The 13,187-nt window shown below is 40.5% G+C and overlaps 1 protein-coding gene across 2 annotated transcripts in view; it reads left to right on the forward strand.

The window, feature by feature from the left end:
• Window positions 1-1,738: 1,738 nt before the first annotated feature.
• FAM168A (family with sequence similarity 168 member A) overlaps window positions 1,739-13,187 on the forward strand; it is a 185,856-nt gene continuing 174,407 nt past the window's right edge. For both annotated transcript variants that reach the window (XM_047071197.1, XM_047071198.1), the window contains exon 1: window positions 1,739-1,941. The gene's annotated coding sequence lies outside the window, so the exon portion shown is untranslated. The remainder of the gene's footprint in view (window positions 1,942-13,187) is intronic.

Genomic DNA, 13,187 nt, shown 5'->3' on the forward strand with positions numbered 1-13,187 from the left:
ATTTATGCTAAATAGGGGAATCATCTGATGCCATGTTCCATATGCTAGGAGAGTTGGACACAGAAGAAAAATTATTTTTTTAAGTATAAGACTTATTCAGTCAATAGACAATGTTTTGTTTAAGGAGAGCTTTGCAGACCCTTTACAGTAACTCTGTTCCTCCCTCCTCACTCCCCATCTCCACAGAGATCTCTGGCCCAGAGATTAAAAACCAGTGCTATAAGAATTCAGATAGGAAGAAAATTAATGTGCCTAAAATTCATTCTAGGGAAGGTAGGATTTTGGTTTGAATTTCAAGAATGAGGAGAAAAGGAGGAAATGGCTTTGGAAAGACCGGAAGAAGTAAAAATTTGAGAATAGGTAATGAGAATAGAAAACATTCTACTAATTTAATGGTTTTTTATTAATTGTAAATAACCACCATTATTTGTTTTAATAGTGGAACTGTTGAGCTCACAGAAAAACCAGACAGGCCTCATCCCGGAGCACCACCGAGGGCAACAGGAAGCCGTGGTAAGCTTTTAGACAGCAAAGAATTGTTGTTGGATTTTGGAAATTTTTTGAAAATAGTCTTATAACTTAAAAAATTAGATGTTCTTTTTTAAACAGTTCAGGCAATAAGAAAATAAGAATTACTTGAAATCTGACACCCTTTCCTCCAAGATAATCACTGATAGTATTTGGGGAACCTCTTTGCTTAAGTCTCACCATGCTTTTATAGACTATCGTCTCAAACTTCACGTAAATTGGACCATTTAAACATGCTGTTCTGTAATCAATGTGTTTCCCTCCAGAATAAATGGTGAATAGCTTTTCGTGTCAATAAATAGATCTACATCATCATTTCAAATAGCTGCTTACTACTGTATTGTTTGTATATACAAATGGACATTTACAATACCCCGATAATCAAAAACCTCAATGCACCTTGTGCATTCATCTTTTTCAAAATGTTTCATTCTCTTTTTAAGGTAAAAAAAATTAAAGTAATGGAGCCCGGTCGAAAAGCAACCTCTTTTCACATTTGCATTTAAGTTGCCAAATCGTCCTCTGATTTGCAGGGAGACCAGGAGGGAGCTGCTGAATTAGCTCTGGTGTGACAGTGGCAACGGGGCTGACGTTGAGAGTACAGACTCACAGGTGATCTAACCCATCTAGGCCTATCCTCAGTGGGTTGGCTTATTCCTTCCTTTTTTCCTCTCTTTCACTTCTTTTTCTTAACATGGAGGAAGAAACGAGAACTGCATCTCCCAGCATTTCGCAGGCACCACCCCCTGGGAACTCTAGTACCGCCTCTGAGAAGGGTCCGGAAGGAGGGCGGGAGACTGTGGGAGCATGCTGGGAAGTGTAGTCCAGCAGGGGGCGGCGGCGGGTGTATGTGTGTGTAAAGAGGTTGGAGACGTTGCAAACATCGCTACTTTGAGAAGAGGGCTCGGGGAGACCTAACTTTCCTCACAAATGGTTTCTGAGTTTACAAAGGCCGCTAAGGGATGGTTGACTTTACTCCATTGTCCGTGACCAGGGCGGGCGCGGCCACTCTGCATAGGACGCGCGGCTGAAGGCGCAGGCCGCGCAGGCCAGGCGCGAGCCGGAGCAGGGCATGCCGGGAATTGTGGTCCCGGCGCGCTGAGGCTGTGGGACGTGTCGCGGCGCCGCGCAGGCTCCTCCTTCCCCGCCCTTCTTAGCGGTCCCCCGCCCCCTCCCTCCGCCTCCTCCTCCTTCGCCCGCAGCCGAGCGTCCCCTCCCCCCACCCGTCGGGCTCTTCGTCGGCTACTGCAGAGGATTCAGAGCCGAATCTGAGGAGGAGGCTCTCGGTCCCTGCGCGCCATCCGCCACCTTACTGGACACAGGCGAGGGAGTGAGAGCGTCGTCGCTGTAGCCTCCAGAGAAGACAAGGGCATCGCCGCCTCCGCCGCCGTTTTCGCCTGCAGCGGCTCGCCGGTGAGGAGACCTCCCCCCCTCTCCTGGTCCGCTCTCTCGGAGCCTGGGCCGGTGGTACTTAAGGAGAACGAGAGTGGGGGCTGCGGAGCCCCCGCGCGGGTTGGGGGAAGGGGGTTGAGATCGCGATGGAACGGCGGGTTGGCAGGGGAGACTTGTCCAGGCGCGGGCTGGGGGTGGGGTGAGGGTGGGACCCAAGCAGGTTGGGGGGGGGCGGCGACGAGGGAAGGGGACTTTTAATAGCGATTGACCCGATATGGGACAGGAGCGTGAGCTTGGGAGGTCGGGGTGGAATTTGGGATGTTTTTGGGCGACATGGATGATGAGACTGGAGTGGGATGGCTTTTAATGGGGGAGGGGACTGAATGAGGGTGATGGATTTGGGGTTGGCTTGGAGCAGTTGACAGCTTGGGATCCAGCCGGGGTGCAAGGTGGGGAGATGATTTCAATAGACAGTGGGATTGCAGGGTTGGATAGGACCCTGGGGGAGGGGTGTTAATTCAGGAGGGTGGAATTTGGGATGGACCTAAGGCAGACTAAAGTAGGTGGTAGGGGCTGGGAGTAAGGGGCTTGGCATGGGTTGAGACCTGAGCTTGAAGTGGGCGTTTGCCCTCTGGGGGTGGTGTAATTTGTGGAGACTTATGGAATAGCGTGGGTTAGGAGAGCAGAGCAGGTAGAATTGGGGGTTTTTCTGGGGAGTGCTTATGGAGGTTGGAATAGGAGCTTGGTGGGGGTGGGACTTTCAATGAGAGGAGTATGATGGTGAGCTGGCAGGAGGGGGGTAAATTAGAAGTTAGGCCCAAAATGGGCAGGCAGAGATTGAAATTGGAGGGGGACACAGGGGATGGGATTTAGGGTGATTTTAGAGCCACTGGAAAAGGCATGGTGGCTCCCTGGGTGCGGGGTTGAGTCAGAGGGCTCAGAAGACGCTGCTGGGCTAGACACAGTGAAAGAATAGTGGCAGGTGGTGCACAAGGTTGGGGGATGGTATCTTGAAGAAAATGCCCCTTTCCAAGGTGGTGGAGGGAGTTTTGGAAAAGGAGTGTCTGAGATGAACTGGTAGGACTGGAGGGGTGGTTGCTGATGGTGAGGTGGCAAAGAAGCTATTTAAGGAGTGGGAAACCTGGAGTTGCAGGTGCGGATGGGGCAGGGAGGATGGAGTGGGGCGGTGAGCAGGGCTGGGAAGAAGTGGGTTGGATGATTCTAGAGAGGAAAGATTCTTATGTCCTCCAAGAGACACAGAGGGTAAGGGGTTGTACTTAAATGGACAGCTTTGGAGGCTGTGGTTAGGGGAGGGACAGTAATCAGAGGGGACTTTGCAGGGGACAGAGAAGGTACATTAAAGACTTTCTTTCCTAGAGGATGTCTTAAGCTGTTAGTTCGATCTTTTTGTTTCATTTGTATTAGTATCATATTTGGAAGTAAATCAACCTGAAAGGTGAAGTTAAGAGGGGCTTCAGTTAAAGTAGAATTAAGGGGGGGGCGCGACGGGAGGGTGTTTTCTATTCATTTATCATAAAAAGAAACTTTGAGGAAAAAAAACCTCTCAAACTAAAGATGGAGAAGATAAATCTGAAATGTGATAGATATCTTTCTATATGAAGTCTCTGCCTGCTTCTTCCCACCCTCTCCTTGGTGCATTTGAAAATTAGTCCTGGAATTTGGAATTAAATAGATTTGATGAGTTGAGATATTTAAGGGAGCATTTCTTGCTTGAGAACCCATAAATGAGACTGAAAAATATGAGGCTGAATTTATTTCTTAGGCAAAGTGCATGTATGTAGAAAGAGCTTAGGCCTTTTTTTTTTTTCCTCTCCTCTTAAAATTGATTGTCTGAAGACTCCATTTATTGGTGTCCTGGTTTGCAAGGCAATTAGGCCCATCATTGTATTGCAGGCTAATAATCCTGAGATGAATCTTGGCACCACTGCTTTATGTAAACAGAGAGAAGACAGGAAATACAGAAATGTCATAAATATTCATTGGTGAAATGGTTTGGTATTGATGGAGTTTTTCATTTGATTCTCTTTTGACATTACTTGATAAGATTTAAAATAATTGGACTATATTTCTTTAGATTGAATTTTCTTCTAAAGGAATTCAGATGGTCAGAATTCTGTCTGATGTGGCTAGGTAAAGCATATAGAATCATTTTTGTGTTTTTTTTAGGAGTTGGTGTTGATATAGGAACATTGCATTAACTGCAGAAACAGTGTCTCCATCTATTCATCAGCAATTTTATTTAAAGCTTCATGATATGCTCATTCTTATGGCAGAATAGTGATCCTGGAAGGTAGAGAGGGGTGTGATTGGGGGGAAACAGTTTTAGGGAAACAATTTTCTGCACTTAATTGCATTAACTATGATATGTTAAACATGAAGTAGCTGTTGATTAGAGCTCAGACTGAGAAAACATGAGGAGGGATGTAAAGAGGATAAAATTGGCATCAACAGGATCAAAATGATTTTTGTTTGCTTGTTCAAGCTTCAGACTTCAGCTCGTAAACAATCCATTTTCCTTGGCTTTCACAGTTGAGCATGTAAAAATGCCCAATACTTAGAATCCTTTTTTTGTTGTTGTTGTTCCAAAATAGGTAGAATGATGGAAGATTTGACTTATCCTTGGGATTGAAAGTGTTTTGTTATAAGGAAGCTGTATTACAATAAAAGCCAGGTTTGAGCAGTTACCTGTAATTCAGTGAGAGTGTAATCTAATGCAAGCATTTCTTCTCATAACTTTGGGGTGCAGACATTGCTTTTGCGGATCTGCAGGCTTGAGCTAGAGGTGAGATATTTATGTTAAAGCTCTAGCTTTTGAAAGCTCAAAATGAAAACTAATCACCTGGGAGAAGCGTCTTGGTGGATTTTTCCCCCCTCACAGCTGTGGGCACCTGTGCAGTAGAAATTATATAAAGTGTGTGTTTAATTCTTCTGATATTCTGGTAAGAAGGAGAGAGCAGATGGAAGTATTGATAGGCCCCTCGGTAGAATGAATAGCCTGTGAATTTAGGGGTGCAGAGTCCTGGGTTCAAATCCCCATTCTACCTATTGATAGCTGAGTGATTGATTTCAGTAAAGTCATTCAAAACCTTTCATACTTAGTGATAATGGTTGGACAACATTGTGAATGTACTTCTCCTGAATTGCACACTTAAAAATGGTTAAAATAGTAAAAACAAACAAACACTTTTATGTTTTGCAAGGCCATCAAGGGAAACAAATCAGTTCATGTCCTGAAATAACGTTATGCCTTGAAAACACTGTATGTATGTGAACTATTTGTTCAATGTTTATTTACTTATTGCCTGCTAAGTGCCAGGGAAATAAAAATGAACAAAAAACAGTTGTGAAGGAGTCTTTCGTTGTTGGGAGAGATAGATGAATTAAATATAGTGAGAGGGGAGCCTGGGTGTCTCAGTCAGTTAATGCCCAACTCCTGGTTTCTACTCAGGTCATGATCTCCTGGTTTGTGGGATTGAGCCCCATGTTGGGCACTGCGTTGACAGCACGGAGTTTGCTTGGGATTCTCTGTCTCCCCTTCTGCCCCTCCCGTTTGTGCTCTCTCTCTCTAAATAAATAAATAATCTTAAATTGAGAAAAGTGAGGCATAACTTGGTGTGGTGAAAGGTGTGGCTTCTGAATTGAGTCCACCATATACTGCTAGCTGTGTGACCTTGGGCACAATAGTCTTATCTGTAAAGTGGGCATGAGAGAACTAATTTTAATTTCATAGGGTTGTTTTGAGGATTAAACAAAATAATCCATGGAAAGTATTTAACATAGTGGGTTGATTACATAGTACATATTAAAAAACATTAATTGTTGCCATTATTATGAGACAAGAAGATATTAGAATGTAAATAGCCTTGTGTGTCCTACCATTGAGTTCTTGGTATAACGATGTTCTATAATTTAATAAAGAGGGATTACTTTGTATTATCATCTCACAGTTTATCTATTTACATGTTTGTACTGTAGTCTAGGAACTTTAATCAGTAAAGTGCTAAACATATGTTAGCTGTAGCTTCCTCGTCTATAAAATAAGAAGAAAAACTGCTCTGAGGGTTTAAATGAATTGTTTAAGGTCACAGTAAACAGCCCCCAAATTCTGATTTTCCAACCCTGTTTGTATCTTCTTTTTACATTGCAGAATAAATCGTATGTATAAAGGTGTGAATAATATACATCTTTATTTTAAAGTATGGTAACAAATTGAAGACCTATCTTTTTCCTACTTAGCTTAAAAAGGAAATTTTTAGTACCTTTAAAGCCTTTTGTTATTCCCTGCCTGATTGAATCTCTCTCCTTCTCTATTCCTAGTAAGTAACTGCTTTCCTGAATTTTGTGTGGATCGCTTTCTTGTCTTTATAGTTTTACCAAAGAAGTGCATATCTTTAAACAATTTATTTTTTTACTGTTGCAATTTTATGTAAATAGAATCATAGTGTAAGTATTCTCTGGCCATATTCTTATCATTCTTATTTTTTTCTACCATTAAAATAACATGCATGTGGTAGAAATTGGAAATTACAAAAAGTAAAAGGAAGCAAAATTATTGTCTATAATCCCAATATCTGGCTATATTTTTTACTTATATGTATATGTAAGTAAAATTATATGTATACCTCAGTAGATGAGCATGTGTACACACACACAGGGTAGTCTAGATAGCAAGAAGCCAGCTTGCATTTATGGCTGATGAGATTATCCAGATGTGGATCAATCATACTTGGAAATAGGAATGGGAGGGGGTAATAGCAGCCTTTGTGAGCTTTGGAACAGCACTTTCTTAGAGCTTTTTCCTCATTGCTAGCTCTGTATTTATTAGATACTAATTCTTTGTTATACCAACGTAGAACTTCATTTCCTGTTTTGATAGGTCACTTCATTCTTTTCGTCAGAATTTGTGTGTGTCTTTTTGCAGGTAGTCTGCCTAGTACATTGATCCTTTCCTGGTTGTACAGGAGGGTCTGTCATCTGATGTACAGAGAGTACCATGGATAGGAAGTCCTCAGTTATACATATCAGAATTTTACAACCTAGACATCAAGAATTTTTTGTCTAAGAGATGTGAAATCCAGATTCATTAAAATCTGTTGGAGCTTCAGTTTGCTTGTCTGTAAAATGGGTCTCAAGTGAGATAATAAATGTGGAAATACTTTTTAAACTGGAAAGTATTATATAAATGTTAGGGTTTTTACCATCCTAGTTTACAAAATTGAAATCCCCACACAGAGGTAAAAAGCTTGTCATATTTGATTTATTGCTTTTCTGAAGAGTTGCTCTTGGAGGAGGGTTATATGGACAGTTCACAATTTCTCCCTTGAAACTTGAAGATTGTGGGATATAGTGGGACAGAGAATGTGCTAGAGGACTTTCTCCTAGTGAATTTATGAGACTTGGTCCCACAGTAACTGTGCTGGCTAGCTCAAAATGAAACGAGGCTATATTGAAGTAGAGAATGCAGTATACAGTGTTTGCTTTTCATTATTCTGACAAAACTCAGTTTTCCACCTGTAACTTATAACCAAGACAGAGTAGAAGTGAGATAAATGATGTGCACATATGTAAAAGGGTGATAATACTCCATTGTTGATTTGTTGTATGGGTTAAATGAGATAAAAAGGACAAAGAACCTGGAACACTCACTGGCACATATATAATTGGTGCTTAATATGACAGCCGTGACTACTATTATTTTTATTTTACTTATGAATTGTTTAGAGCAAATTTTTCCTGTATGCTGTTCTTTTGTTATGCAGTATTTTTCTGAGCTGTATCTCCTCACACTCATTTTACATTTGGAATAGAAATTTATGTAATATTATCATAAGTAAAGCAAAACAAAGAACATAAATCCACAACTGCAACACATACCAAGGCCAAAGAGCTAGTAGTCCTGTCTGCTTCAGATAGGTTTAAAACATTTGTTCAACAAATACAGGGCCACTTGGGTGGCTCAGTGTCTGACTCTTGGTTTCGGCTTAGGTCATGATCTCATGGTTCATGGGATGGAGCCTGGCTTTTGGCCCTGGGCTGATAAACATGGAGCCTGCTTGGGATCCCCCACCCCCTCTCAAAATAAAATAAATAAACTTAAAAAAACCACCAAAATACATATTGAGTGATTGTTAGGTGGCGGTGAGGGGGTGCTGTAAGTATGGACTACAAAAATTAAAATTCCCTGCTCTTAAGGAGTTTAGAGTCGATACATTTGGGAGACAGACATGCCACACATTGCCATAGCATGGTAGGATAAATGCCATAGTGGGGCATGAACAAGGGGCATTGGGAGGATGGAGGTTGGTGTGGCCTGATCTGCCTAGGGGAACTGGCAAGAGACAGATGCTTGGAGGCATTAATGCTTGAGCTGAGACCTAAAGGAGATGTGGATGTGTTGTGGAAGGAGAGCTTAAAAATGGTTCATGATGTCAAAAGCACAGTCTTCCTTGATTGTTCCCTCCCAGTGTTCTTGTAGGCCTTAGTTTCACACCTCTTTTTAAGGCCTTTCTAGCATGTATACCTACTGTAAGACCAAATGAACAAGTCCCCAAACATACTGTACTGTCTTGCTCCTGTTTTTTTGATATGCTATGCCTCTTACCTGGAAAGTCCTCTTCTACTGAATTTCTTAATTTTTACTTTGTCCATTAGATAAGGTGTATTAATGAACACGTTTTGTGGTTTTTGTGTTCTTCCCAGTTGTTCAGCTGGAAGAGATTTTTGAAGCTATGGAAATCAGCTGATATTTAAGATGAAATCTTTATTGTTTCTGCTTTCTCAGTAACTGTTGGTATTCCTTAGGGTTGGCTCCTTGACTTACTGAACTTTCTAAGATTCTTTCCTTAAGTAGTCTTGCTCACTCTATTGGCTTAAACTGTTACCTATATGCTGATGACTCTGAAATATCTACAGGATGAAGCTCTCTTGTGAGTTCCAAACTTGTAAATTTGACTAGCTACTGGCTATCTACATACAGATTTTCTACATTTAGGTTTTCCTCACATTCAAAAGGTCCAAAACAGAACCCATTTTCCCCATATACTTCTAACCTCTTCCATTCTGTGTCCCCTTCCACACAAAGTTAAAATCATCTCTTCTTGTAGTCTTGTAACAAATGTACTACCATATATCCAGTCATACTGGCTAATGAATATGTGCCGTTAGTCTTCTTTCTCTTTTTAAAAATTTCATTTGTTTATAAAAGTTTATTTATTTATTTTGAGAGAGACAGAGACAGTGTGAGTGGGGGAGGGGCAGAGAGAGATTGAGAGAGAGAGAGAGAGAGAGAGAGAGAGAGAGAGAGAGAGAATCCCAAGCAGGCTCCCTGCTGCCAGCACAGAATCCCATGTGGGGCTCGAACCCATGAAGCCGTGAGATCATGGCTTGAGCCGAAACCAAGAGTTGAACACTTCATTGACTGAGCCACCCAGGTGCCCTTCTTTTTTTCTTTCTTTTTTTTTTTTTTTTTTTTTTATTTTAATTCCAGTATAGTTAATATACAGTGTTACCTTAGTTTCAGGTGTACAGTTCAGTGATTCAAACTATTTTGTATGTTATTCCGTGCTCATGACTGAGCACTGTTTGTTTTTTTTTTTTTTAATTTTTAATGTTTATTTTTGAGAGAGAGAGCGCGTGAGCAGGGGAAGGGAAGAGAGAGAGGGAGACAGAATCTGAAGCAGACTCCAGGCTCTGAGCCGTCAGCACAGAGCCCGACTCAGGGCTTGAACTTATGAAACTGTGAGATCATGACCTGAGCTGAAGTTGGATGCTCAACCGACTGAGCCAGCCAGGTGCCCCATGATAAGTGTGCTCTTAATCCTCTTCACCAGTTTTACCCATCCTGCCTCTAACCTCCCCTCTGGTAATTATCAGTTTATATTCTCTATAGCTAATAGTCTGTTTTTGGTTTGTCTCTTTTGTTTTTCTTTGTTTCGTTTCTTGAATTCCACATATGAGTGAAATCATATGGTATTTGTCTTTCTCTGACTTATTTCACTTAGTATTTATACCCTCTAGATCTGCCCGTGTTGCATATGGCAAGATTTTATTTTTTTTTATGGCTAATATTCTATCGTGTATATATACCACATCTTCTTTATCCATTCATCTGTCAGTGGACACTTGATAATTTGGCTATTTTACATAATGCTGCAATAAACATAGTGGTGTGTGTATCCTTTTGGGTTAGTGTTTCTGTATTCTTTGGGTAAATAGTAGTGGAATTACTGGATCATATGGTAATTCGGTTTTTAATTTTTTGAAGAACCTCCATACTGTTTTTCACAGAGGTGCACCAGTTTGCATTCCCACCTTTTACTCCACATCCTTGCCAACACTTGTTTCTTGTGTTTTTGATTTAGCCATTCTGATAGATGTGAGGTGATATCTAATTGTGGTTATGATCTGCATTTCCCTGATGATCAGTGATGTCGAGCATCTTTTCAGGTGTCTGTTGGCCATTTCTGTGTCTTCTTTGCAAAATGTTCTGTTTTTTAATTGGATTACTTGGGTTTTTTTTGGTCTTGCATTGTGTAAGTTCTTTATACATTTTGTATACTGACCCTTTATTGACTAGGTCTTTGGAAATACCCCATTCAGTAGGTTGTCTTTTAGTTTTGTTTCCTCTGCTGTGCAGAAGCTTTTTGTTTTGATGTAGTGCTAATAGTTTATTTTTGCTTTTATTTCCCTTGCCTCAGGAGACATATCTAGAAAAATGTTGCTATGGCTGATATCAGAGAAAGTTCTACCTGTCCTGTCTTCTAGGACTTTTATGGTTTCAGGTCTTACATTTAAATCTTTAATCCATTTTAAGTTTATTTTTGTGTATGGTGTAAAAAAGTGGTTCAGTTTCATTCTTTAGCATGTAGCTGTCTGGTTTTCCTAATACCATTTGTTGAAGAGACCGTCTTTTTCCCATTGCATATTATTGTGCCCTTAGTCATTTCTTCTCCCTTATCCTTCATAGCCCCAATTAAATGTTTCTAAATATTTCTGGAATTCATCTCCCCATTCCTACTATTACCGCCTTAGTTCAGAGCCTGATCTCACCTGGACAACTGGTTTCTGTATCACCCATCTAGTAAACCTGTCTTACTCAGCAGCTACAACATCTATCCAGTAGGTGTATATGTCCACATTGTTCTCTTGCTTAAATCCCTTTATTGGCTCTAAAGTCTAAGCTCTTTACCATAACTGTTAGGCCTTCTGTGACCTGTGCCTATGTACTTCTGCTTGTAACTCTTCCTATGACTGGGAATACTGAGTAGCATGTAGTTCTTACAGATATCTTGCAATTTCACACCTTTGTTGACGCCGTTTTTCCTTTTATTCATCCCTCTGGGTTGGGTCCATCTCCCCTAAGAAACCTTTCAAAACCTTAAAGGTTGCTGTAAGTGCCCCCAATTTGTTCCCTTGGTCATCCAATACATGCTTATGTCATAATACTCTGTTTTAGGTAAATTGACTGTTTTTGTCTGCTCCTGTAAGTTTTTTGGTGGCAGGGACTGTATCCTAGTCATCTTTATAGTTTTAGTTTTTGGAGGGTACAAGTAGTGAGTGATTAGTTTTTGAACTGAATCTAGTAAGGATAGAGGACAAGCCAGGAGTATGATATTCTAATAAGGAGTAAGATACTATGTTGTTTTTAAAATTTTTTTAGAATGGAATTTAGAATTTAATTGGGTTGATAAAGGCTTTGGTGATGATGTTGGTGTATAGCTTAAGATTCAGAAGTAGAAGCAGCAAGAGGTTATATTCAGGAGTTGGCAAATGATTTCAGTAAAAAATATTTCAGGTTTGCGGGTCACATGCAGTCTCTATAATTTCTTCTTTTCCTTTTCCTCCTGTTCTTCCTTTCCCTCCCCATCTTCTTCCTGAAGCTCCTCCTCTTTTCTCCTCTTATGTTTCATTCAATTTTTTAAAAAATGTTTATTTTTGAGAGAGTGCAAGTGGGGTAGGGGCAGAGAGAGGGGGACAGAGGATCCGAAGCAGGCTCTGTGCTGACAGCATCGAGCCCAGTGTGGGGCTCAAACTCACAAACCATGAGTTCAGGACCTGAGCCGAAGTCAGATGCTCAACCAGCTGAGACACCCAGGTGCCCCATCTTCGTTTCATTCTTAACCCATAGGCTATCAAAAATCAAACTTTAGGTTGTAGAATATTGAAGATAAAAGAGACTAAAGCAAGTTCACATTTCTTATTTTATTTATTATAAAATTTAGTGTCGTGGGCAATTATGCATATCTTTAGTGTAGAGAACAATTATACAGAATCTTTTTTGTCAAACTGTTACTCTGTTTATCTAAGAGTTTAATGTTTTAATAAATGGACCATTGATCTCTGTATGAAGATGCTGTAAGAATGCTTTGGTTTATAAAGCTCCAATACAACTCCCTCTCCTTCCTCCATTTAAGCAGTTATCTGGGTCCTTTTAGAATATGCCTGTTTTTATAATGGTATAGATTGTGCTTTTTCTTAGATATGCACATTTTGAAAGAACTGTGACTGATAGATTTTTTATAGTAAACTTCAATTCTTGGCTGACTGAAGATTATGATCTTGATTTGCCTTGTGATCATGTCCTTCAAGGTTGACAGTTTCTGCTGATGCTCATATTTTCTAGCCTTTGTTTTAGAATTTTTTAACATATCCCAGTTTTCTAATGTGTCATCCTTGTTTTATTTTGAATTTATAGCAAAAATCTCTATAAGTATTGTTACACTATACTTCTGTAAACAGAATTATACTATTTTATTTAACCTATAGTGCATAGGTGTGTCATGTTGCATTATTTTAAGAATGAAGAAATCAAGACTCAAGAGGATAATTTGTCTCAGGTCTGAGAACTAGTAGGGGATGAGGATGGAAAGACAAAAGGGACCTAATAAGTTGTATATCAGGTAATATGCTGGGTATTTTTTCTCCCTTATATAATTTAATGATCACATTTACCTTGTGTAGGGTATTGTGCCTATTTTACAGAAGAGGAAACTAAAGCAACTGAGGTTTGTAGGGATTAAGTAGCTTGCATTTGGTTACATAGCTAATAAAAGCAGCTTGTATTAAAAACCTGATCTGGGGTGCCTGGGTGGCTCAGTTGGTTAAGCGTTGGACTCTTCATCTTGGCTCGGGTTACGATCTCACAGTTAGTGAGTTTGAGCCCCATATCCGGCTCTGGGCTGATGGCATGGAGCCTGCTTGGGATTCTTTTTCTCCTCTCTGACCTTCTCCTGTTTCTGCATGCGTGT

Source organism: Lynx rufus, unplaced genomic scaffold (assembly GCF_022079265.1).
Source record: "Lynx rufus isolate CCGP_SWC_20201006 ecotype Redwood Valley unplaced genomic scaffold, mLynRuf1.p SCAF_9, whole genome shotgun sequence".
Taxonomy (NCBI): Eukaryota; Metazoa; Chordata; class Mammalia; order Carnivora; family Felidae; genus Lynx; species Lynx rufus.